The sequence below is a fragment of the Dama dama genome, chromosome X, assembly GCF_033118175.1.
Source record: "Dama dama isolate Ldn47 chromosome X, ASM3311817v1, whole genome shotgun sequence".
Taxonomy (NCBI): Eukaryota; Metazoa; Chordata; class Mammalia; order Artiodactyla; family Cervidae; genus Dama; species Dama dama.
Window position 1 is genome coordinate 38,907,430 of NC_083714.1, and position 22,358 is coordinate 38,929,787.

A 22,358-nucleotide genomic window follows, 5' to 3' on the forward strand; every position below is an offset into this window, starting at 1 on the left:
TGTGGGCTGTTAAGGGTCCAGGTGAGTCCAGGAGAGCCATTCCAGGGGCAGGGGTTGCTTAGTAGCAGTTGGCCCAGCTTTTTAGAACCTGAGAGGATGTTGAGGATATTCATACAGGGAGGTCTGGCACGATGTTTCCGGATCTGATGACAGTAAGGAGGACAGCTACATGGGATGGCAAGTAACTTGTAGGTTTATTTGTGTCCTACAAAAATTCAGATGTCAAAGTCTGCTGTAGGCTTAGGGATTGTGTCTCCCCAAAGTTCATATGTGCAATCCTAACCCCACAGTGTCGTGGTCTGTGGAAGTAGGGTCTTTGGGAGGTGATTAGGTCATGAGGATGGAGCCTTCATCAATGAAATGAGTGCCCTTAATTCTAAAAGAGACCCCAGAGAGCTCCCTTCCCCCTACTGCCATGTGGGAAAGATGGCCATCTATGAACTAGAAAGGGGGTCCTCATAAGACATTGACTCTGCCCCTGCCTTGATCCTGGACTTCCCAGCTTCCAAAATGGAGAAATCAACTTCTGCTGTTTATAAGCTACCCAGTCTATGGAATCCTGTTATAGCAGCTGGACTGGACGGAACCGATAAAATTCTAATTCCTGGTACCTCAGAATGTGAACATAGTTGGAGATAAAGTCTTCACAGAGGTAATCAATTTAGGATGAGATGATGAAGAGTGGGCCCTAATCCAGTATGACTGGTGTCTTAATGAAAACGCTAAATTTGGACATATAGAGATACATACAGAGGGAGAAGATGGCCAAGGAGAGAGCCAAGGAACACATTCTCCCTCCCAACTTGTCGAAGGAACCAGCATTGCCAATACCTTGATTTGGGGCTTTGAGTCTCCAGAACTGTGCGATAGCAAATTTCTGTTATTGAAATCACCCAGTTTATGGTACTTGGTTAAAGTCGCCCTAGGCAACAAGTGCAGTAACCCAGCTCAGGGGTTTGGAGCCTGAGCTCCATAAAAGAGAGTCAACACAGTTGAGGGTGAGGGGTGAGCAGGGTAGTGGTGAGGATGATCTGGTGTGGGTGTTAGAGCCTAAACTGGGTAAGAAAGATGTCGAGGCAGGACCCAGCCCAGTCCAGGTTGAGCTGATAAGAAACCAAGCAAGGTAGTAATCATTTCATAATGTATATGTGTTTCAAAACATCACATTGCACAGCTTAAAACATGCAATTCTTCTATGTCAATGAGATCTCAAAAACTGCTTAAATATCATATGAATGAGGATGGTGCAATATGCTATAGAACTAGACGAAAGGGAAACCTATCTGTACCTGAAAAATCTGTACTGGGATTGGCAAAACATATCCTGGTTCCTGCCTCATTTTCCTAGAGTCAAAGGAGACATGGGCCTTTACGTGCTCTACAGATACACCTGTCACTAACTCTGGAATATGTTTGGAAAAAGATAGTAAGCAAGCATAGTGCAGAAGGCTTTCAGTAGCAAATGGTGGGGGGTTGGATCTTGGCAAACAATGTGAGAGTCTAAAAGAGATGATGACAGTCTGTGTGGGAGCAGCTCTGGCCAGAGTGTCTGAGCTTGGGTGAAGTGAGATGGGCATCCACAGGGAAGGGTGAAATCAGCCTGGACTGTCAGAGCGCACGTGGGGTGAGCTGAGGGTGGCAAAGGCAGCACTTAAAATCTTTTTAAAATGTGTTGGAACCTCACACTGAGAACTATAAACAGTACTGAAATGGAGGAAATGTATTCATGTATTTTTTTTATTTATATAGTCTTTTTTAGTACATATTTTTTTAATTTATTTGATTGTGCAGGGCCTTCGTTGTAGTTTGCGGCATTTTCAATCTTTTTGCAGCATGTGGGATGTTTATTTGAGGCATGTAGGAACTAATTCCCTGACCGGGTATTGAACCTGAGCACCTTGCATTGGGAGCATGGAGTCTTAACCACTGGACGATCAGGGAAGTCCCATTATATAGTTTTGATGCTTTGACATCTGGGGCCTTGCTGCCACTGGAGGGACTGCCCCTCCCAGGGTTGTTCAATTCCTAGAGAGAGTCAAGAACTCACCTGTGAGCATACCTTTCAAAAGCAAGTCAACCAATTGAAAGGCCACAGCCCCAGTCACTACTGATCTCCTCTACTGGGCTGTCAGACTTCGGGCCACTGTCCACCTGCCCTAATCACACCAGGGCCAGGTACTAGACAACTAGGGACAGCCCCTATGACCCAGAGCCCGCTAAAATTATTCAGACTAGCCATGCTCAGTCTGCTTACCTGCCTCACCAGTAGAAACCACAATAAAGGTTCTTGCTCCCCATTTACCTGCTCCCTTTGCCTCCTGACCAACCCAGGGCCTTCCTCATGTGGTTCCTCATGAGGTGCTCCCTCCTCTTGGGAACTGCTACAAACTGTCTTTTCAATGGCAGTCATCTCCTAATCTGTTGGCCTTACCATACCTGAATAATAGTAAACCTATGTTAAAAAACAAGACCTAAATTAAATGGATACATATGCCAGAATCATGAACTGGAAGGCTCCATATTGTGAAGCTAGCTGTTCTCCCAAAATAAATACATAGAGGCAACACAATCCCAGTGAAACCCTCAGCAGTTTATGCATACGTGTGCATGAAAATTAATATGTTATTTCTGAAATTTATATGGAAAGGCAAAGGCCAGGAATAACCAGGACAATTATGTCCTGGATGGCTTATACCAGGAGATACCAAGACCGATTATAAAGCTACTATAGTTAACTAAGTAGTGTATTTGTATGAGGATAGACAATTTAACCAACAGAACTGAACAGAGATTCCAGGAACAAACCCACATAGATAATCTGATTTGTGATATTACAGGACACTAAAGAAAGGAGACACCTGGTGGGCTGCCTTCTATGGGGTCACACAGAGTCGGACACGACTCAAGCAACTTAGCAGCAGCAGCAAAGAACGGATGTCTTTTTCCAGTCAGTGGTACTGGGTAAATGTGGCAGTCCCCAGCCTTTTTGGCACCAGGGATTGGCTTCGTTGAAAACAATTTTTCCATGGACGGGGGGTGGGTGGGCAGATGGTCTGGGGATGATTCAAGCGCATCTCATATATTGTGCACTGTATTCCTAATTTAATGCCACCGTTGATCTCAAAGGAGTTAAGAGGTACTGGTCTGGGGCCCGGAGGCTGGGGACCCTTAGTGAGATATCCAAATAGAAAAAAAAGTGAATGTTGATCCCTGTCTTACCTTACACAAAAATTATTTCCCAGATGAACTGCTGATCTAAATGTGAACCGTGAAACAGTAGAACTTTCAGGAGAACATCTTCATAATAATGGTCATGGAAAAACTATGCAAAGGTAAGGAACAGAATACATGGAAAGACGAAAGAAATACAATACAAATGGAAAAGTCTTCACCTTACTTGAAATCAAAGAAATGAAAATGAAGTGAATTGTTAGGTATCCTTCTTGTTTGTCAGATACAATGGTTATAAAGTAATACTTTACTTTTAGCGAGGGTGTAATGATATGCACTGCCTTATACTTTATTAACAGAAGTGGAAATTTATATAACTTCCAAAAATCAATCTGAGAAAATTCATCAAGAGTCTGGAGAATGTTCATGGCTTTGATACAATTCCAATTCTAGAATTCTCACCTAAAGCATGAGCACAAAAGCAGATAAGCATATATAAGGCAATGTTTACAATAGCATCCCTTAAAATAGCAAGGGCTTCCCCAGTGGCTCAGAGGTTAAAGCTGTCTGCTTCCAATGCGGGAGACCTGGGTTTGACCCCTGGGTCGGAAGATCCCCTGGAGAAGGAAATGGCAACCCACTCCAGTATTCTTGCCTGGAGAACCCCTGGACAGAGGAGCCTGGGAGGCTACAATCCACGGGGTTGCAAAGAGTCAGATATGACTCACGGACTTCACTTCCCTTCAAAATAGCAAAAGAAATAGAAACAAATTTATATTGTCTAACTTGGGAATACTGTTCATGGGGTTTTCAAGGGAAGAATACTGAAGTGGTTTGCCATTCTCTTCTCCAGTGGACCACATGCTGTCAGACCTCTCCACCATGACCCGTCCGTCTTGCGTGGCCCCATAGAGCATGGCTTAGTTTCCTTGAGTGAGACAAGGCTGTGGTCCTATGATCAGATTGGCTAGTTTTCTGTGATTATGGTTTCAGTGTCTGTCCTTTGATGCCGTCTCGCAACACCTACCATCTTACTTGGGTTTCTCTTACCTTGGACGAGGGGTATCTCCTCATGGCCTCTTGAGAAACCTATCTGCAGGTCAGGAAGCAACAGTTAGAGCTGGACATGCAACAACAGACTGGTTCCAAACAGGAAAAGCAGTACGTCAAGGCTATATATTGTCACCCTGCTTATTTAATTTATATGCAGAGTACATCATGAGAAAAGCTGGGCTGGAAGAAGCACAGGCTGGAATCAAGATGACGGGAGCAGCATCCAGGAGTTGGGCAGGCAGGCAAATTGGGTGGGTCACAGGCCCACACGTGACCTTAGGAGGGGATGCCAGGAGCTGGGGGTATGCCAGGCCAATGAAGGGAAGTACCTGATGGATGGCAGGTAGATCCCCCAGGACATCTGCAGGCCGCCTTAAGCAAGGGGGTGATGGCTCAGGCTAGAGCCGGCTCAGGCAGGCAGGGTAGAGGCCTGGCCCCAGGGCCCTTGGAGGGCTCCACTAGGGGCTGCCAATCGATTGGGGCCTCACTGAGTGGCGGCTGGAACTCAGGATGTGTCTGCCAGCTAGATTCAAGCCCTCCTGGAGGCGGCCAGCGAGGCGGTCATTCCTCTCCTCCAGGTGGTCCAGGCAGGTGTTGACCTGGTCCAACATGGGGTTGATGGCTGCCTTGTACTGCTTTTCTGGCAAGCCGTCGACCTGGCCTTCCGTGCTGACATCCACAGGCACACCCTGTTCCAGGTGGCCTCCAGACACTGTGGGCTCCTGCACCCGCAAGGCTCATGTGGCGGCCGTAGAGCGAGACCGCACGTTGGGCACGCGGACAGCCGAGGCAGGGAGGGTGGAGGGCAGTCATTAAACCCGTGTGCTCATTGAAATCGTCCTCCTGGGGAAAAGAAAGCAAGACTGTCACAGTCTGTCCTGATTGAAGATGTGTCTGCTGGGTGGTGGGCTCGGGTATCTCCCCGATTATTCCCAAAGACCTTACAGGCTGTGGCTGTCAGCAAACTCACCTCTTCCCACCCAGGTCTAAGGGCCCCTCAGATCTGCAACGTGTCATCTCCTGCCCGAGGGGTTCCTCAGGATGTGGAGGTCAAAGAAGGGCCTCTGTACTGTCATCACACCTCTAATTTACTTCTTTTTCTCAGTATTATGACCTACTCCTGTTAAAGAATGACTTATCCATTAAGATGTCAGCTACCTGACTTAGCTATCCAAGTCCAAGTAGGCAGCCAGGAGAGAAACAGGCTGAGATTTGGGGTTGGGTCCTACTTCTCACCTCTCCGCCAAATACAGCACTGGCAGGTATTAATTCAATAATTAATCAATTGACACATTTTGTGTTTTGTAGGAGAACAAGGGATTTTGGACCTGGGGAAGACTTGAGAGGAGTGTGTGTCATTTCTTCCATGCACTGAGGGCTTTTTATGGGCCAGGCTGTATGTGTCTCCCTCAGAACTGTTGCTGTGGGGATAAACGTGGTGCTGAAAGGGGATCTCTGTGAAGCACTGGCTATCCCGGCACTCAGCAGCAGGGTCTCACTGCACAGGCACATGCATGTAGCCTCCCCGTGACTCCTGCACCATGTGTGCACTGTTAGAACTCTGTTATTTTGGTGGAGATCAAGGGTCTCTTAAATCTGTAAGACTCAGTGTTCCCCTCCCAACCCCACCACCACACACACACACACACACACACACACACACACTCAGAGCAGGGGGTCCCTGCCTCCTTCTACCCTCCTTTTTCCTTAAATGTGGTGTCAACTTGGAGATGAATGACTGGGTGACAGGAAGCCTATAGGAAAAGGGGATGACTAGGGGCCTGCCCATTCTGGGCTCCTTTTCTTCTTTTTGTTCTGGTACTTTTCCCCACCCCAGGTATGCCAAGACTAGAAAGGCATGGATCACCTCTCTCCCAAGTGTTTGGGAGTGACTGGTGTTCATCTACTGACATTCGGGATGGTTCTCCAGGTACTGAGGGATTCTGTTGAGGCCCGCAGCAAGGGTGGATTAGACTGCGGAGGCTGTGAGGATCCTGGAAGGTGCTAGGGTACAAGTCTCCTCCAGACAAAAGCAAATGCAGGTTAGTCTGTGCCTTGCTTCCTGTGCTGGTGTCCTATCAGCCTTCCTCCTCCTTCCCCATTCTTTTTTTTTCCTTATTCTGTCTCTATATCCCTCCAGCAATCATCTATCCATCTATCTGTATCCCAGGGACACAGGCTAGGGACACAGCCTACAATTGCATCCTGGTCTCCAGCCACGGTGGCACAGACATGAAGGTCGGGTTCCTGCTATGTGTGGTCTGAGTTTGTCTGCTGATTCAGACAAGTGATCTGGGTCAACTTTGGGCAGCCATTACTCTTCCAGATGTAGATCTACTCTCGGTGAATGACCCAAGACCCAGAAGACGACCCACCACAATTTCTATACCCTGGCCCAGTCCTATGTTTGTGGCAGCATGGAGGCCATCCAATGAGGGGAAGAAGGAGGGTGGCAACTGTGACACTAACCATCCACATATAGGCTGAACTTCACAGGTTAAGAGCACAGTCTGCAGCCAGAATGCCATCAGTTCAGAAACTAGGCACGTGACTGGGTTTACTAGGGACACTCTCACACTGACCAACCGATAGATGGGCCAAGGTCTTGATCAGGCAATATACGGAGATAACTTACAGAAGTGCAGTGAACATTCGATATCATTTTCCTTCAAATGTTATTCAGTCTGCCCTCAAATATTATTCAAACACATTCAAACAAAGAAATTAAGACACGACTTTTCCCTATAAGATGTACTATGATGGTTAGGAAATCTAAAATTCAGAATGCAGGAAAACAGGCAGTTTCATTCCATTCGTGGGTGGATTGAGTTTGGGAGACAGCTTTTGTAGGAGGTGTGCATATATTATATAAAGTTGAGAATGTGAATGATTGTGTGTGTGTGTGTGTGTGTGTGTGCCCATGCACACGTGCACAGGCGCACGTGCATGCTGATGGACTTTAGTTCAATGGGGACACTCATGGCCTGGGCAGAGTGAGGAGCATCCAGGATTTGGAGAGGTAGGCAAGTAGGGTGGGTCACAGGCCCACTCCTGATCCCAGGAGGGGATGCCAGGCGGTGGGGGCTTTCCAAGTAGGCAAAAGGGAAGTACCAGAAGGATGGCCCAGGCAGGCAGATCCCCAAGGATATCTGCAGGCCGCCCTCAGCCAGGTGGTGAGGGCTCAGGCTAGAGCCCGGCTCAGGCAGGCAGAGTAGAAGCCTGGCCCCGGGGCCCTTGGAGGGCTCCACTAGGGGCTGCCAATCGCTTGGGGCCTCCCTGAGCAGGTGCTGGATCTCAAGGTGAGTTTGCCAGTTGGATTCAAGCACTCTTGGAGGCCGCAAGGGAGGTGGTCATTCCTCTCCTCCGTGTGGTCCAGACAGGCATTGACCTGGTCCAACATGCAGTTGACGGCAGCGTACACTGCTTGTTCGGCTCTGCCGTCGTCCTGGCCTTTGGCACCCACATCCACAGCCCTGTTCCACGGAGCAGCAGACAAGGCGGGCTCATGCACCTGCAAGACTCTCGTGATATTGGAGTGAGGCCAAGATGGGTGCTGAGTCTCCCTTTTTCTGCTGACCCTCTGGTTTGATCTGTTCTGCACACTGACACCCAAATGGTAGATTTGAAAAGCAAATTGGATCTTAATGGAGTTTACCACATCCAACCCACGTGTCCTTGCTATGGGCCTCTTATCTTTTCCCCTTTATCTTATGCACTTTATATCATTAACTCTCTTCTCCCGTGAGGCCAGAAGGTGCATTCTTCCCTGAGAAGGCCGTATTCTTTCACATTCCTGCTCCTGTGCACTTGCTCCTCCTTAATCCTTTCAACTGCCTCCTCTCTTGCCCATGTTCCACGTCAACTCTCCTGCAACACACATTTCAGCCTGGTGCATCTTTTCTTCACAGACGGGCCTGATACAGTCAACCAAATCTTCAGTACATTTTTGCCAATTTCTCTTATCAGGGCACCACCCTCGTTGTGGCTTATGGTAAAACCAATTAGTGGACAAGGGAGTTTATGTCATTCTCATGGGGAACATCGAATATCACGGGGGATCCCCTAATGAAAGGTACTACTTCACTGTCCCTTTATGTGCTATTGAATCTTCATATGTATTGCACTGAATATTGAGCTATATTATACCAGGAGAAAATGAACGACCAAGCTGATGAATTGGAAACTGGTGGTAAAAGTTTTAAGAACAAGACATACAGATTTAGATGTGCAAAAGTTAATAAGTCAACAAAGACATTAGCATAGATGTAAGCAATTATTGTGGAACAAAACAACTGGCAAACTGGCCAACACGTTGTAAGATGTGGATTACGTTACATGAATGGTAAGTGGAAAAAGAATCAGAGAAAGTAGATGAGTGTTGGCAGAGCTAGCATGGGAAAGTCTCCAGAAAGGAGGTTGTATTTGACCAGAGACCTGCCTGGTGATAAGGTAACAGTCTTAGTTAGTGTGCGTTAGTCACTGGTCTAAGTGCTTGTCATGAGCTCACCAAGGGTCATGGCAGCCTGATGACAGAGTTCTTATTAGGATCCTCACTCTACTGATTAGGAAACTGAGGCACAAAACAACGAAGGATATTCAGCTGGTAGGAGGAATAATTGTGGTATGAATCCCAAGAGCATACCTCAATCCCATGTACTGTACACAGTAGGTAAGAAGATATGATTCTCTTCAGACAGACCATGAATGTGGAATGAGGTATCAATGAGACAAGAATGAAAGGCAGGCCTTTCCTGGTGGTCCAGTGCTTAAAACTCAGTGCTGTCACTGCTGTGGGCCCAGGATCGGTCCCCTGGTCAGAAAACTAAGAACCCATAAACTGCGCAGTTAGACAAGAGAAAAATGAAAAAGAATGAATGTTGGCCACAGATCGAGGAGACACTGGTGAGCTGAAAGATAGGACCTGTGTGGTAGTGGTCATTGTATGCCAGGGATTGAGAGGGTCCAGCATGTACGCATCTGCTGATGCCAGTCAGAGCAAGAAGCCTAGGAACACATGGGAAAGACTTGGCAGATCCTGGGGCAGGATTCACATCAATGGCCCCAGTCTTATTTGTCTTCCCTCCCCATGTGGATTCATCATCCTTTACCGATTACTGGACAAGGCCTGCAACAGCCCTCCTGCCCTCTGGATCATTGTCAGAGTCTCACTGAACAACCCCAGTTCTAGAAGAGCTCACCTGTAAGCTTTCTCTGGGCTCGCAAAGGAGCAGCTAATCTAGTGGAAAAGAAACCCCTCTGAGCCAATATCTGGCTGTTTGTTTCTGGTATCTTAGTTTCCTCACTCATAGTTTGGAACTAATTTTCGTGTATTTGATTTTCCTGTTTCTTCCAAATTCTATTTGAGGACTATGAAGCCAAGGCTAACAGCTGCAGCTGGATGCGATGTTCCAGATTTAACAGTCAGAGTTATTTAAGGAAACAGAACCAATAAGAGACATTTTATATCTATCTATCTGTTTATCTATCTATCTATACCTATCTATCTATCTGTATATTGGCTGTTCGTTTAGTCACTAAGTCATGTCCGACTCTTGTGACGCCATGGACTGTAGACCGCCAGGCTCCTCTGCCCGTGGGATTTCCAGGCAGGAATACTGGAGTCGGTTGCCATGTCCTTCTCCAGGGGATCTTCCTGACCAAGGAATCAGGCCTCGGTCTGCTGCATTGCAGGCAGATTCTTTACGAACTGAGCTATGAAGGAAGCCCATATATATATATATGTATACATATATCTATCTATCTATCTATCTATATATCTTGAGGTTTATCTTGAGTTTAGTTCCCTATTTATGGAGGCTGAGAAATTCCACAATCTCCTGCTTACAAGGTATAAAACCAGGAGAGCCAGTGGTATAATTCAGTCCCACTCTGAAGGCCTGTGAACCAGAAGGGCTGCTGGTGTGAATCCAAGTTGAGGAGAAGGAGAAAACGAGGAGACTTGTTCTATCTCAAGGAGTGAGATAGGGAGAAAACAGGGAATAATTTTTCCTTTCTCTGCCTTTTGTTCCATTTGGACCCTCAACGGATTGGATGATGCCTACCCACATTGGGGAAGGCCTTCTATTTCACTAAGTCACCGATTCAAATGCTCATCTCGTCCAGAAACACCCTCACAGATACAACCGGAAATAATGTTTAATTTGGACGCTCCATGACCAGTCAAGGTGGCATGTAAAATTAGCCGGCACAGTGGGTAGGGCCACGTCATGGACTGCTGCATAACACTGTGCACACCACGCAGCCTCAGATACCGTCCTAAAGGATCTCTCCCACGGGAAGGACAGTGCTGGCATCAGATCATCTTTCCTCGGAGCACTGTGCACTGTGACCACGCAGTCCAGCTAAGGGACCCAGTGGCTATGTGGTCCACACACCATGTGGAGTGTAGATGAGTTCAACACTCAAGGTAGTCACGCCTAGGGGAAACTGCACCTTCTTGTTTGTACAACTTACAATTTGAGAGCAGGTGCAGAAATCTCTCAGCAAGAGGCTTCCTGGAAAGAAGTAGGCTTCCAGTCTCATTTTGTATAACTGTGAAGCTTAGTGACATTTGCAGCAGAGATATGAAATCCTCATTACTTTCTTCCTATAGCAATAGGAGAAATAACTCTTGTGGTTGGGGTGGGAACATGAATTCAGGAAAAGAGCTAGGGAAGTGATTTATGCCTGGGCCTTGTAGGAAGGACAATATTTTCACAGACAGAAAAGCAGGAAAGGATATGGAATTCCTGAAAAGGATGGTACCAATCCTAGCAAGCTTCTAAGAGTTAGCCTGTTGTCAGTGTCCCCTGGTCTTCCCCAAATGTCTGCAACCTGAACTGACTTGCAAAATATCCAAGTGCAAACCTAGGGTCCCTCACACCACGAACAGCCCTGTACTATCTGACCCAAGGGCTCAGAAACAGTCCTCTGCATCTCTGCTCTGATACATCTCCATGTCTGTATCTCATATGAAGAATTCACATTTTGCTTGGAAGGAGTAAAACCTGGAAGGCTTCCTGGAGAGGGATGGAATTGACCTAGGCCTGGGTAACTTGAACGTGCATGCTTTCCAAAGTCTAAGATGACAAGAAACAAAGCACAAGGTATGTGCAAGGGCCTAAGAAGTAGAGCTAGGCGTAGAGGGATGGACAGGGATATAGAAAGACATAGGAATACGAGCAGAGATTTCATGACGTCAGCTGGGCCTTGGCAAATGGACAGTTTCCCACCAGTAGACCTCCCTGAGAGGAATGGCCAATCTCCCCGTCAATCTTCACAGGCCCACCAATGACGATGTTGGGAGGCGGGGGCGTGAAACGTTGTGGAAGAAGCCCTAGCGCGTGCCTAAGCTCTTGACTGTCTGGATTGTGCTGTGGGGGCTTCCGTAGACCGTTTTCCTCGGTTAGGATTTAACATGGCGGCTCTCTTTCCGGAGATCGCAGATGTGTAAGTTTTACTAACTTTATTCGTATCTGGCCGTCTGTGGTGTGATTTGGAGAGTCGGGTAGATAGTGTGTCCTCATGGACACTTTGACAGACGTGTCTGCGGGCTCCTGGGTGGATGGCGGAGAGGACCTCTCAGGCACTTCCGGGTTTGGTGTTGGGCATTATTGTAATGGCATGATGAAACTTGAAGAAGACGTTCTTTGTTTAAAAGTGGGTCTCAGAGCCTCCTTCCCAGTTGTGGTCTTACTGCTTTGTCGTGTTTGTGGCTTAAAGTGAGGAAAGGGCGGGAGCGTTTGGCTGGGTGGGTGGGGGTGCCTGACAGTCTGACTGGTGAGTGGCGGCCGCCATGGAGCTGATTCTGCTTTCTATTGTAGGGCGTTTGGGGTGGATATATCGTTGCCGGGGCTTGCCTCAAATGTTGATCTTGGCCATTTTGGTGACCTTTCTTAACCACTGAGGGTCTTTCTGTTCTTTCCCATGTGAACCGAGACAGTAAGGCTCTGAGGGATGGCGTGTGGTGTTAGGACAGCTGACGGCCCTTGGCTGCCTTGGTGTTTTGTGGATCAGGGGAAGGGGAAGTTTGCCCCAGCCACTCATGTTACGAGCTTCCAACTTACCTAATTTTCCTGCAACTGTGTTAGGCTGTCCATCTGTAAGCAAGTCTCCTTGTAGATCTGTATAATCACGGTTTCCTTCAGGACCTGGTGATGGCAAAATCTAGTACTGGCCAGCCGATGGGCCTGTAAGGAGAAGAGAGTGGACCTGGAATTAGCTGTCCAGACCTGCCAGATGAGTAAGTGCAACCTTATGTTCTGTGGGGCCACAAATGCTGGGAGGAGGGTAGCATCCATCCCGTCAGCTGCAACATTTTTTAACATGGTGTTGAAATGTCTTCCCTGGGTCTCTAAGATAGGAACTTGCAACAATGTCAGGATCACTCCCTGAGCGCTGCTCAGACACTATGTTTATAATCGATGTCTTTAACTAGTCAGTGGCATCTTGTTCCAGTTCTGCGTGAGTGCCATTATTACAGACATACTGAACTTATTAGAATGTCACCTTTCCAAAAAGCCTGATCTTGCCATGTTCACATCAGAGTTCGGATCTGTCTTTTTATCCTTTTGGATAACATTTGTAACACCAGGCAGAAGCAGGCTGGACTGGTTGGGATTGTGAAAAACAAATTTCAGGAATCCAGAGACTGTGGGAGTGCTGTTTTTTTCAGGTCGGGGAACATGGATTTGAATGTAATTTCAAGTCAGCTCTATTTAGGAAAGGGGAGAAAGATGAGGCCTGTACACCAAGTGAGTAGCAGATCATGATAGTCTCCCTGTTTGTCCCCACTATAAGTGGGTGGGCATTTACTTTGCAGGGGTCCTGGAGATGTAGGCTAACAATTCAAGTAATATGCAGGTGAAGACTTCATTAAATATTTACCCTTCTGCCATTTGTGGGGGAGGGGGGCGGGGGGCACAATACTGATATTTTTGGCCTTGCAGATGTTGCTGAGACAATGCATCGTGTTTCATTAAAAGTAAATTTTAGTGTCTGAGTCTGACTCGTTCTTACTGTCATCTTTGAGCCTCAATTTCCACACTTGCCAAATGGGACTCACACCTTGCTCTCAGGGATATCTCTTGTATGGCTTTTGTAAAGTGCTCAGCACACAGGAGGTACTGAAGGGATTAGCACACAATTCACAGAATATGGGAACAGATCATTGTGGCTTCATTTAGCCCATCTCCCTACCTGTCCAGGCCCCCATTTCAACCAAACGTTTGTTTCCTTTCACAGGGCCAGCAAATTTCCTCAGATATTGTGAGGCTTCTCTTTGGAAACCAGCCTCTTTAATCCTGCTATGATGCCAAGAGGTAGCCCAGCAACTCACATCTTGTCTTGCTCTGAGCCACTTTCTTCTGTGTCCATCTCTGGCGCCTTATGCCGAAGCTGATGTGGCTCAGCACCAAGTTCCAGCACCAAGAGGGTGCTTGTTAACTGGCAGTGGCGAAAAGGCCTCCTCTCTTTCCTTGTGTGTGTAAAGTTTCTCCTTTTGTGGGCAGTGGTTAATTTGTTGAACATCTGCGGAAGAGTTTTCACAGTTGGGGTGGGGGGAAAGCGCTAAATAGAAATATGAACTCTTCTAAGGTGCATTCCAAGACACTTCTAAGCTCTAGTTTCATAGAAACGTCGGGCTCCTCTGTTGCTTTATCACCACAGGTTTTATCCAGAAGGTGGCATCAGAGAACCTGAATTTCATTCACCGAAGGTTAAAAGAAAATCCCCATTTCTTAGTGATTGGAAACTAAAGTGTGTATTCTTTAAAGGGGATGTTAAAATACATTTTGTTCATCCCTGTATTTGGTGAAATTACTTTAAAGCTGTGAAAGATTGGGGTCGTGATAGCTTTCTACTCAGTGAAAACCTGAAGCTGAGATACTTACAAAACCTGTCCTAAGCCCATGTTCCTTCCCCAGGTGACATGATGATGATCAAAACTGGCATATTTCCTAGTCAAGACAACTGTGAAGCTTAAGAACAACCATGAGGCCTTCTTCCCCTTCCACACACTCTTGTTCCCACTGCCCATCAAAGTCATCTTGGCTGGCTTCATTTGAGGTAGCGGTCAAGAAAACCTAAATGGTTGGTTTAAGAAGTCCATCTGCTGTGTAATGGCACTTCAAAATAAGTCACAAGGTTGAGGATTCCAAAGAGGTGACTCTCCACTTGGTGACAGTCTCACAAATCAGGGCTCTCGGGGAAAGAGAAGGTAATCCTCTTCTGAATTTGAGATGGAATCTGGCTTGCTGGTTCCTTCCCAGGAATTCATTCCTAGCCAGCCATGTCACTTAGGCTCATGAGACAGTACCTCAGTGAGTGTCTACCCACTCGTGGGAAGGTTAATGTTCTATAAATTCTTGGTGTGAGGTATTCCTTTGGATACATACCCCAAGTGGGATTGCTGGACTAGATGGTAGTTCTCTTTTTCATTTTTTGAGGGGCTTTTATACTGTTTTCCATAGTAGCTCTACCAATTGAATCTTGAGCTAAACGAGTTTCATGAGTCGTTCTCAGGCCACTTTTGATTGTCGGTTCTTTTCAGGAGAAGTACTGTGGAGATTAGAGACTCAAAGTGGGAAGGAGTTCACTGATCAGGAAAGATGGAATGACTGGCTACATACGGACCTTCTTTGGGGTGCCTAAAGCCCAGAGGTGGGGAAGGGGCTGGGAAGAGTGACCGTCTGTAGAGCTGCTGTGAGAGCACAAGGAGAAAGCTGGATGGGAGGACATAGGCCCTCAATGTGAAAGGTGCATTGGACTTTCTGTGGTCAAAAGTGTCTCCTACCTATTTCTCAATCCCTGGTACTGCCTGGGATCATTGTAGCAAGGGGACTGAACATAATAGTGCACATCGCTGAGTGTGACATGACAGTGGATTCCTTTCCGGCAAAGGTGAGACTTTCATGATGAAGGCTTTACCCTATGTGAGAGCATTCCTCAGAATTCTGGACTTCACTGTCAGGAATGTTCTTGTGTTCCTGCTTCAGTCTGTGTACTGCCTTAGGCTGTGAAAACAGCTCAGGAAAGGTGACCTTTCCCCCTCCTATACTGTGGCCTAGAGCAGTGGTCTGAGAGGGTCTCCTGGGAGGCGCCCACTGATGTTGACTGCACTTGGTTGAGTAGACCACTCAACTCTTCTGTTGAGACTACCTGTGGCCGTAAAGAGGCACATGCAAGTGAACTCTTGTTGCTGGTGTGTTCTACTGATATACCAACTAGACACTTCTTCCTTTGACACTCACACACCTCAGGTGCCTTGCTAACGTCCTAAAGAAGGCACATATTGGCAATGGCAGCATGTGGGGCATGGGAAATATTGAGTCTGGGGCAGAAGTTGGCGGTAGCCTGATGTCAGAATTCTGTGCCATTGTGCCGAGCGAGGGCACACTGGGAATCATGAGGAGTCCCGACTCTGTTTGTCAGAATGTGGTTGGAACTTTCCACATTCACTTTCTGCACTCTTCCACTGAGCACACTCTGTGCATTGGCTGGAAGACAGAGGTGCGATGGGTTTGTCAGTGAACTGTCCATGAATCCAGGGCCATTTGCTTCCTTTGGGGCATATGCCAATGAGCCTGGATGTCCAGGAACCTCCCGAGTCAGGTGGCCCAGCTGGAGGATGAAGCCCTTGTATTCCTCTTGCTGGAGAGGGCTGCACCCCCAGGCTGCCGCTGTCTCGCCCACCCGTGTATCTGCTAGAAAGCCTTTCTAGCAGAAAGGCTGGCTGGTGGTGGCTCCTCTTCCATTTGGTTTTTGCTGTTGGTGGGGGAGACATTGCCTCAGGGGGACCTTCTCTGCACTCTCAAGGAAGAAGTTGTTGGTACAACAGTGGAGGGACAGTTATGCATTGTTTGTGGTGTTGTGCTACTGGAGTGGGGGAGAGGAAAGGGGAACTCAATTCGGGGAGGGACAAGGCCTGATGGTTTCCCCATGTCAGGCTTTTGCTTTCTCTTGATTCGGGAAATTTGGACCCAGCAGGACTATGAGGAGGAGGCTCTGAGAGTATAAGGAAAGACTGACAGTGGGGAGGACAAGGGTCTTTGGTGTGACGACCGTGGTGGGCATTGTGGGTTCAGGGCTCTTTCTCTTGTCTCCTTTCTCCATTCTCGTGCCCTTCCTTTGGGTTAGCATATCTGAGGCACAAAAATCACAATGGACCCTGATGGGTATACTATAAGAAGCTACAGCTTTCGTATAAACTAAGACATTTATTATGGGAACAGGATTATTTTCCATTTTCCCATGTGAATTTTGATTTTGTCTGCAAGTGAAGGCTTTGCTGTCTCTTCCTAGCTCTCTGTTGCCTAGACCTGTGACAAATGGCTGTTGTGGTAGGGGAGCTCTTTTTCCAGCTGAACTGTTGCACAGTATATAATCTAAGGGAGTTCTGAGAAGGGACTGCTGTTGCTTACACTTTTTTTTTTTTTCCTGCAGATATTTTCTGCCTTTTTCCTGTAGCTTTATGGGCTCTTGATCATTCTTTTGCTGCCAGGTCCGTGAGGAACACTCTTGGTTTTTCAAATTCCCAAGAGGCTTATTTAACTTACAGAAAAGATTTGCATACATTGCAGAGAGTCAGAAATGGCAGCCTATTGCCTGGAGAATCCCAGGGACAGGGGAGCCTGGTGGGCTGCCATCTGTGGGGTCACACAGAGTCAGACACGAATGAAGTGATTTCCCAGAGTCAGACAAAGAAATGACCACACTCCAGTTTTCGAGGAAATGTGAGATAGAAGCCTTCGTCCCTTTTCAGCATGAGCAATTTAATTTTCCTTATTTGAGTGTCCCTTACAATGTGCTCCCCGTGAGATCCCAGGTTCCCTGGGTATCTTCACCGTCCCTCCAATTGCTGATTCTAAATTCCTTGCCATAGCCAGACCTGTGCAGACAACTTTCTCAAGAGGAACTTGTGGAAACAGCACCTGAAGGACAAGTAAAAAGTATGAGTGACTGCTTATCCTCTAGGAGCTTTTTACCCATACATATGCCCTGAGGGCGACTTCTCTGTGATCAATAGGATCACTGGGGATGAAGTTTAAAACTGCTAACCTTGTTTAGAGATGGTTTAAGTTGCTCTGCTGACGTCAGCAGTCTGTTGGCAAGCGGAGCTGAACTTCATCTCTCCCCGTCACTTACTCATGTACTCTGAAGGAGCAGAGATTTGATCTCCAATTGGCAGAGGTCCGATTTCTGTGTCTTGTGGTGCACAGGATCTGCTAGAATACTTGGGAGGAGGCAAGGACTCAGATCCGGCAGAGTTTTACTTATGGAATTTTAGTGTGCAGCTCTGTCAAATAGAGTGGACAGAATGAGCCAAATCTGTGCATTCCTGTACAATTTGAATATTCTCTTCATCCCTCTGGATTTGAATTTGCCCTTCCAGTCCACTATGCTGACTTCAGCATGCACCCAAAATGGGTTACTGAATGTCACCAGCCAGGCCACCTCACAGTTTCGATTTGGGTTGGCTTTCTGAGCTTCCTTTGCTTCTCCTTATTCATGTGCAAGCCTACTATATTACTTCTTATCAGCTTTGGAAAAGAGCAGCAGTGGACCCACTTCAGTGAATCCTAAGGAGATTCACTGGTTTACCCATCCTCCCCTATCAGTCAGACAAAGCACCTTCCAGAGTGCTCAAAGGCCTGTTGTAGATTTTCCTCTAGTAGTTTGTCAGAGTACTGAGCTACAGGATATAGATGTAGTTAAAGCCAGGAACCAAGCACCTGTGCATCGCCTCCAGACCCCGGAACTGATGTGTCCTGAAAAGGCTAAGAGCGTAGATCTTTCCTGTCATGTTTTTTATTACCAAATACTACTAATAATAAATTATGAAGGTGGAATGAAACTTCAGAGTGGATGGGTGTGTTTATGGTATAGATTATAGAGATGCTTTATGGATGTATACTTATCTCCAGACTCATTCAATTCTATACATTAAATGTGTACATCTTTTTGTATGTCAGTTATTGCTTATACCTCAATAAAGGGGTTCAAAAATAATAGAAAAGACCCTTCCATGATCACAAATGACTGCCGCCCCCCAACATGTTATTAGATTTTAGAACTGAGAGGGAAAAATGTTTCTCCTTGGGGAAATTGGTAATGCCATTTACAGCTTCTGTATTATGGTTTCGCCCTGGTTTCTCTATGTATACATAGTATTTCCATTAGTGGTGTATAAGGTTAACCTTTAGTCCATAGGATTTTGAATTTAATAGAGTTACAGCTGTTCTACAGAAGTGGTCAACTTCATGCAGAGGACTTCGGCTCAAGGAGTGACCCTGTGACATCAGCGAGTTGTCATTTGACCAGAAATTGACTTTGGGGTATTGTCCCTTTGGGAATGGCTTGGACTTTGGGTTGTTTTCATTTTGTATAATATGTGCTTTTGTGCTTCCTCAAGACATCTTTAAAAATATTGTACCCATGGGGGCATGTCAAAGTGTGTGTGTGCTGTGTTTGTATTCCACAGGATGGAAGGCACTGTCTAAGGCTCACTGGTCTCTCTAGCAGGCCTCTTTTGTCTGAGACCTTCCCACAGCCTTCTATTTTCTGGGTCACAGAGTTTCCTGGCCTTAACTAGTTGGTTTGGTACACTTTTCATCTTATGCTAGTTGAGCCAGTAATACATTTTTTATAGTTTGGGAATAGACTGGCAAGAATGAGTGAGAGCCTGCAAAGGTTCACTGGTTACCTTTCCCTGCAGAGAATATAAAAAGACATACTGTTGAGACTTCCCCAGCAGTCCAGTGGTTAAGACTGCATGGTTCCAATATACGGGGGAGAGGGTTCAGTCCCTGGTGGGGGAAATAGATCCCACATGCTGCATGGCATGGCCAAAAAGAAAGAAAGAAAGAAAGAAAAACACACTGCTGAGTTTCCCTGAGCTAGCTCATTTCCGTGTCTTTAAAATGTATTTGTTGCTTAAGTTTCTCGTATTTTGTTAAATACGTGTGTTCTTCCAATAAAATTCATTTGCTCCAGAAGATCTCACTTGTATGTTTTTATTATTCACAACGAACACCAGCATGATCAAGGAAGCTGCGGCTCTGTCATGTGCATTGTCACCTGAAGTGGGGCGGAGCTCTAAGCTCTGGAGTCTGATGCATTAAGAACAGGAGCCGGTGGCAAGGGGATGGGGTCTCCAGGCCATGCTAAAAGTTCCCCTCTTTGTTAAGCTCGCCCTTTTGTCTAGGGAAGTATTCCCCTGAAAGTTGGTCACTCAGTCGCATCCGACTCTGTGCGACCCCATGGCCTGTAGCCCGCCAGGCTCCTCTGTCCATGGGATTCTCCAGGCAAGAATACTGGAGTGGCTTGCCATTCCCTTCTCCCGGGGATCTTCCCACCCCAGGGATCGAACCCTGGCCTCCTGCATTACAGGCAGATTCTTTATCATCCGAGCCACCTGGGGAGCCCTAAAGATAGCAGGTAATCTAATACCTCCCTATGAGAAGGGATCTTTTTGCCACTTCATGAAGGCCATGAATGCATATTTGGGGATCGTGGAGAAATCTTCTGATACTCCCAAGGGCAAGGAGAGGTAGAGTGACTGGCATGGTTTTATAGAAGATTCGTTCAGAAGTCAGTAGGACCAAACTAGAAGCAGCAAGCACACAGTTAATTCCTGCTGAGGCCTGCATTACAATCTCGGTCCCTTGTGCCTGAGACATCTTTTATTACACCACACCACTAGGTCTTCTAAAGACTTTGTAATAGCAGAATTACATTAGCTAGTGGGTAGAAATTTTTGGCAGTGTTCATTCTTTAAACACATCAATACACCTTCTAGTTCTAACTGGAATTAGACTTGCAGTTAACTAAAATTGTGTGTCTTACGTGTATAGCTTATCATGGTTTAAACATTTCAGCAGGGCCTTCCTCAGTGGTCCAGTGGCTGAGACTCCATGCTCCCAATGCAGTGTGCCCAAGCTCGATCCCTGGTTGGGAAAGTAGATTCCACATGCCACAACTAAGACCCAGCGAAGCCAAATTAATTAATATTAACAAAATAAAAAAAGTTATTTTTTCCCAGCAAATAGACTGTGGTCAGTAACCCCCTTTCCACACCCACAGGAAAGGAGTGTAAGACTGGCAGTCTCTTCTGCCTGTAGATCTTCAGGGTGGCTGGGTGCCTTGCTTTTCCTGGCATTTCATAAAGATCTTGGGCTGAAGGTGGCAGCAATTCTGTTCTTGCCATTCAGTCTAGAGGGCCCCAAGCTTCAATGTCTCATTTCCTGCCCGAGAGGTTCATCAGGATGCAGAGCTCAGATCACTTCTCTTTTTCTCTAATTGCACCTGGAATTTTATATCCCTTTGATTATCCTCTCCTGCTACAGAATGAGTCTCACATAAAACTGGAAGCCATCTCCCATTGGCCCTATTTCAGGTCAGTGGGTATGATTTTACTTGAGGCATTTGCATTTAGACTGCCAAACACCATGAAATCCCACCACAAAACACCATGAAATCCCACTACCATTCTGATCTTCAATGACACGCCAAGCCTCACAGGAAGCGCTTTCCATGGAGGCGGGCCGAAGGCAGGGGTGGGCGGAGACCGGAGCCGAACTGTTACCTGCGCAGGCCCCGCCCTGAAGAGCAGATGGTTGCTAGTGCGCAGGCGCAATATGGAGGCGGAGCTAGGGCTGTAGGGGCGGGAGAAGAGGGCTAGGGGAGGGCCGGGGCTAATGGCGATAAGGAGGCGGGATCAGAAACGAGGGGCGTGGCCTCGGTTTCCCCAGGCGGGTGGTGGGTGAAGGGCATTAGTCACTGGTCTAAATGCTTGTCATGAGCTCACCAAGGGTCATGGCAGCCTGATGACAGAGTTCTTATTAGGATCCTCACTCTACTGATTAGGAAACTGAGGCACAAAACAACGAAGGATATTCAGCTGGTAGGAGGAACAATCGTGGTATGAATCCCAAGAGCATACCTCAAGCCCATGTACTGTACACAGCAGGTAAGAGGATATGATTTTCTTCAGACAGACCATGAATGTGGAATGAGGTATCAATGAGACAAGAATGAAAGGCAGGCCTTTCCTGGTGGTCCAGTGCTTAAAACTCAGTGCTGGCACTGCTGTGGGCCCAGGATCGGTCCCCTGGTCAGAAAACTAAGAACCCATAAACTGCGCAGTTAGACAAGAGAAAAATGAAAAAGAATGAATGTTGGCCACAGATCGAGGAGACACTGGTGAGCTGAAAGTTAGGACCTGTGTGGGAGTGGTCATTGTATGCCAGGGATTGAGAGGGTCCAGCATGTACCCATCTGCTGATGCCAGTCAGAGCAACAAGCCTAGGAACACATGGGAAAGACTTGGCAGATCCTGGGGCAGGATTCACATCAATAGCCCCAGTCTTATCTGTCTTCCCTCCCCATGTGGATTCATCATCCGTTACTGATTACTGGACAAGGCCTGCAACAGCTCTCCTGCCCTCTGGATCGTTGTCAGAGGCTCACCTGACAACCCCAGTTCTAGAAGAGCTCACCTGTAAGCTTTCTCTGGGCTTGCAGAGGAGCAGCTAATCTAGTGGAAAAGAAACTCCTCTGAGCCAATATCTGGCTGTTTGTTTCTGGTATCTTAGTTTCCTCACTCATAGTTTGGAACTAATTTTCATGTATTTGATTTTCCTGTTTCTTCCGAATTCTATTTGAGGACTATGAAGCCAAGTCTAACAGCTGCAGCTGGATGCGATGTTCCAGATTTAACAGTCAGAGTTATTCAAGGAAACAGAACCAATAAGAGACATTTTATATCTATCTATCTATCTGTTTATCTATACCTATCTATTTATCTGTATATTGGCTGTTCGTTTAGTCACTAAGTCATGTCTGACTCTTGTGACGCCATGGACTGTAGACCGCCAGGCTCCTCTGCCCATGGGATTTCCAGGCAGGAATACTGGAGTGGGTTGCTATGTCCTTCTCCAGGGGATCTTCCTGACCAAGGAATCAGGCCTCGGTCTGCTGCATTGCAGGCAGATTCTTTACGAACTGAGCTATGAAGGAAGCCCATATATATATATATATGTATACATATATCTATCTATCTATATATCTTGAGGTTTATCTTGAGTTTAGTTCCCTATTTATGGAGGCTGAGAAATTCCACAATCTCCTGCTTACAA